This window comes from Ctenocephalides felis, unplaced genomic scaffold (genome assembly GCF_003426905.1).
Source record: "Ctenocephalides felis isolate EL2017-DRISC unplaced genomic scaffold, ASM342690v1 CF-g0.4_SCAFFOLD_01492, whole genome shotgun sequence".
NCBI lineage: Eukaryota > Metazoa > Arthropoda > Insecta > Siphonaptera > Pulicidae > Ctenocephalides > Ctenocephalides felis.
This window is the reverse complement of record NW_020537646.1, coordinates 667,456-673,455: the sequence shown is the minus strand read 5'-3', so window position 1 is coordinate 673,455 and position 6,000 is coordinate 667,456.

Genomic DNA, 6,000 nt, shown 5'->3' with positions numbered 1-6,000 from the left:
AGTTTTATATTAATAGTGTAATATTAAATTCGTTAATTTTGCCAATTCCACCACTTTTTTCACGATTTGACCTAAATTTGATTTGATAAAATCCCCGAATGAATGACGAATGAATGATCCGAATTCTGTATGCATATGTTTATGTGGATTTGTATATGGCTTTTTCATAATAAGAAGTTTATATCTTCTGTGTGTTACTAGGTGTTTACATAAAACGTTACATTTAGTTGTACGCGTTTTAATTTAATGAATTTTAAGGTTAGAAATGCGCTGTAACTTATAGGTCTTTGAAAATATTTATAATGATGAAAAATAATACAAATTTTCCTACCTTTCATCAGACGCTGCACATCCTGAATGAATGATCCGAAACAGCGCTAAACAAACAGTATTTCTGTATACATATGTTTATCCGGATTTATATATAGCATTTTGATAACACAAAGTTTATATTTTTTATGTGTTAATAGATTTATTTTAATTAAAAATAACTTGTACGCATTTTACTTTAATGAATTTCGAGTTTAGAAACGTGCTGTCACTCATAGGTCTACTGTTTATAATTATGAAAATTAATACAAATATTCCTACCTTTCACCAGGCGCTGCACGTCCCGCCGCCGGAAAATGATTTCCTGGGCCTGTTTCCGCGACTGACATCTCGATACACTCCCGCAAGCAGCGAATGGAACTACCAGAGAGAGCCCTCTTACTACGTGCTTCCTGAATTCGAAGAACAACGGGTTAGTTAATATATTAAATTTAAAATTTACAAGTAATATAAATATATATATATATATATATATATAGGGTAGGGCGTGGCATAAAAGTCCAATTAGACTTTGAGCAATTATATTATGAAAAAAACAAACAAATTATATCACAAGAAATAACAAACATCAAACAAACTATCCTACTATGTTCAGTAAAGATCCTAGCAAATTCAACATTGTGGAAAAGTGTTTTCTTCGCTGTTTTTCAAAAAAATTTGAATCTGGTCTTTTTACCCCATATGCGGGGTAAAGTAAGGCGGCCAAGGGGCAAACAAGTCCAATATTTTTTTTATTTCAAAGAGATTTTATAAAATAATAGCTATATTATTCAACCAATGTAAAATATAAATTTCAAGGGTGCGTGTTTTACAGGGATAACACAGTAAATAACCTTTTGATCTGGACTTTCGTTGGAAATAATCATCAGCAGAGTTGGAATGACTATTTATTTAATATATCTCTTATAACAGGGATTTTTAACTAAATTTTTTTTTCTTTTTTATTTTTACACTTTTTGCCAGGGTAAAGAGCTAAAAGTAGCCACGCTCTACTTAAATTTGTGTATGTGTGTTAAGTATTTGTTAAATAATTTTGATGTTGATTTATATAGAACGAAATCTACAGAGGATCAAATTATGGATTTTATAGTATCCTCATTATTCCGATATGTTTCGACATATGATCTGGAATCATCTCCAGTGGTAATATAAACTAGAGTAAACTAAAATTCTATTTCACATATTCACAATGTGAACATGTATACCATAATTATTAAATATAAAAAAGTTATAAAATGATATGTAACACATTAAGATTATCAGAGCTAATAATAAAAGATCCCAACATTTTTTGCAAATTCTTTCGAATTACATTCACTAATTATAAAGTTAAATTTACAAAATTTGTGTATGTAAGTATGTACATATGTAGGATAATATAATTGCCAACACGTGGAACTATAAAATTAAATAAATATGGACAATTAATTATCTATACAGCTTATTAATCGTATTTATATATATTACTATCGTTTATAATATATATATTGCTCATAATTTCACATGTAAAAATTTTCAATATATGAAAAATATAGAAACACAAAATCATAACCACAAAATATAGCAAATTGGTTGAAAACATATCTAAAAAATAAAATATGGGCTACAATTTTGTAGCAATGATTTTCGGTTTTATCGGTTTTATTACTATTATATGTTGAAGTTTTTCTCCTGCAGAATGATGATACAAACATGGTGTCGAAACGTATAAATATATAATGGTCAATATTCATCTATTTCTTTAATTGACGTATTGGGCATTACAAATGTTTCAACATGGAAAAAGACTATATAAGCAATAGAATATAATATTATATATACATATATATTTTTCTCAAAAATCTGAGTGTTGTATTGTTCATGTTTAACATTTAATATATATATATATATATATATATATATATATGCATATATTGATATAGTTCTCGCATCTGTGTGTTAGCATTTGAAATTCTCCAAAACACCTACACAATCTTTTATTATTTTCAATTATAGTTTTATTACTAAGACTTCAATTCTGATTTATTTTTATGAATTAGTAAAAAATATACCAGAATAGTAATAAAATCTTTTTTGAGAACGTCCACTGAATACCTTATATAAATACTATTTTATAATTATAAGTTTATTCATTACAAAGATAATGTTTGAGAATTATAGTGATGCAGTTATAATTACAAAATGAATGTTTGTAAAACATTATAGAAACTAACAAGAAATAACGAGGAATCTGAATTATTTTCTTCTCCCGTGTACTTGGCCTTTCACGTCGCAAAACGAAAGAATGATTCGCGCAGACAAACGCAGTTGGAAATCTGGCTGAAACAGCCAGAATTTCTCATAACTATTCATGAATTTTAGCATATAGATTAATTACGAAGAACAATCCTTAATCACAAACAACACCGAAAACCGCAAAAGCAAATTCGACCCACACACGTTCTCTTCAGGCCATACATCGAGAAAATTGAAATTCATAGTTTAATTGTCAATCAAACCCGAAATTTTTAACTAATCTACTATTGTAATAGACAGCAATAGTAATTCAAAATGTTAAACAATTTTTAATAAGTTTTTTTTTATAACTTCAACTATTTAATTCTACATATTAACTATATTTATAACAAATTCAGATATCAATCTTATTTGTAGTTACAAATCAAGGGTTGTATGTTGAAAGATCATAATTTATTATACTTGATTTTAAAATCAAATCGTTTCAATTAAATAGAAAATAATTTTGAATATAAATAAGAGTAAATAATATTAAATATAAGTTTTATTTCCCAGTATGACTTCGAATACTAAATCTCATTTACTTATTATTATTTTCCAGACAATAAACGTCAACCCTTGGCATATGTACACGGTCCCTTCTGAGCCAAATTTTCTAATTATTTTTAATATGATTTTATCCTTTGGGTCGCCGGATTAGCATATTATCTACGAACTGGAATCCTTTTACAATTCATTAAAATGCTATGGACCTTTATGAATCAGTTATGGGTTTGTTTGTGATAAAATATAAAATTGGTGGACAGAGTGTTATGCAGATTATTTCTATGGATCATATTCTTGATAAATGACCGTTATAGAAAATCATAAAATATAATGTTAAAATAATAATATAAAAAATAAAAAGTTATCTTCAAGAAGTTGAAATTACCTTGCAATACTATTGGCATTTTTGTTTTGTAGATATCACAAAATTCCAAACAATTCATATAAAGTGTCGTAAAAGCACAGATTTTGCAAAGCTCTCACAAAATAAGCCGATTTGTACAAAATACTTGTAACAAATCCGAAAAAATGCGAATGACACCGGATTTAATACATATGTTTAAATAAATATACAGTGTCAAGTAAAAAGGTTTTCTTGAAGCAATTTTTGTTAGACTTTTTTTAGAATTTGATTTAGAGCCTCAAATTATGACTTAAGCTGAGTACTATTTTTAGTTAACACTAAACTACAGACAAAAAATTGAATAAAAATATTAAATAAAGAAGCAAATCGATACCAGGAACTCTATCTAAACAAAACTTTCGGTTATGGTAAAAATTGCCATCAAGATTATAAAAACTGTCGACTTCAATTATTTCAACAAACATGCATAATTCAAAATAAATAATGCACATACGTTTTTGAAACAATTTGAATAATTTTGACAAACTTCAAATTTTATTTGTACTACAACTAGATTGCTCAGTTCTAGCAATCCCACTTTTCTATTATTGGTATAGTCTTATTTCCCCAGTTTTCGAAAGTGCTCTGATGTTTTCCCTTTCGGTATTCTAGTTCAGTTAAGTCGCTTTATATTTTGGAACTTTTGATTCTCCCCCCAAAGCAATATTTTCCAATATCATCAAAAAGATTTAGCATTATTGAAGAAAGCTTCGATGCTTTTATCCTCTGATACTGTATGCATTGAAATGGGCAAGAAAATTCTTTTATATTCCTAACGGTAATGCGATGCCGTTGATATACTTCTAAACATAAATTTATGTTATCTATGTAATATATATATATATATATATATATATATATAAATATATATATATATATATGTATATGTAACTCGAAAAAAAAGTAAAACTTTATAAAAAATATATAACAATAATTAGAAATCAATTCTCTCATCCAACAAGTGAAATTCTTTACATCAAAATATTGATCTATTTCTAAAATAGGAAGTATACAAAAAAATGTTCAGAAATGTAATCAAGGAAGGACATGACAGTTATATGTCACAAAAAAACCCTCATTTCTGTCAAACCGTATACTAAAATTCTTACATTTGTTGCCCACGTCCATCATGCTCCGGCCTAAAAATATATACAATATACCTAGAAAATATCTTTAAATTAGAATTTAATATTTTATCGTCAATTATTCAAAACCTTATTTTATAATTAGTTTTTTTTAAATTGAATCTAAATTTTTCTACTAACATTACTAACGTTAATAATTTTGAAAAAAATTAGTACAGCATAGCATTTTGATATAATCGGCTTAAAATGGTCCAAAACATGAGCAGCTGCTCTTTGTACTCTATTTGCAAATACCCAGAGGTGTCATGATTACACGTGGCTAATTAATTACCTATTACCATGGAAATTAAGTGTAAATTGCATATTGCCCATAGCAAAATGGATAAACCTCATGATCCTAAATACTAATAGCGTTTCCAAATAGAATACAATATGTTAATGCTCTCTGATCCATTATAATATTAATCAATGGATTATTAAGTGACGCAGGACGTTTTTTTCAAACTATGCTTATGTATGTATTAAAGATATTAATTGTATGAATATTGGTCCAAAATAATCATATCCTTGGTAAAAAAAAGTTATACGAACGTAACACTAACTAGTGGTGTATGGAATCGTGCATTAAGGCAAATTGCTGGAACTTCCCGTACCGTAACGGAATGTTTGAGGAATACTGAATGTTTTCAAATAGATTATTATTAATATTGTAATATTGTCTAATATTTATAAGAATTATATAAAGTAAATTGCAAAGTTGAAATTATTTGTTTAGAACTTTAGTCAGAATTAAAATTAAAATCTGAATTATTTTGAAACAAATTTTTTTTTCCAAAATCAATTATTTTGTTAAAACAAGCAGAAAGTTCTTTGAATCATTTAAATCGGATGCTTAGTTCTCTCAAAAACTGCCTTTTTTTACACATTTAGCTCCGTATCTTCGAAATGGCTGGGCCTGCCTTTGCCAAAAACTGATAACCACTTCTCCCAATCATTATTAATTGAATGTTTTTTTTTGATCATTCAAATCCGATACTCCGTTCTCTCAAAAACTCGATTTCTATTTTCTGCACTATTTGCTCTTTATCTCCGTAACTGCTGGACCTGCCTTTGCCAAAAACTAATCAGCTCATCTCCCTATCAATAGGAATCGAATGTTTTTTGAATCATTCAAATCGGTTGATCCGTGCGCCCGAAAACGTGGACGAAAAATTGTATCCATACATACATACACACACACACATCCATTTTTCTGAGGTATGGCAACATGTTCAGAAACCTTTAAAACGTCGATAAATGTAAAAAATTTCAATTTCGATTTTTGGACGATTACAATAACTTACTCTACGGGAATTTAATATACACATAATTACTAAAAAGTAATAGATTTGGTAATTATCA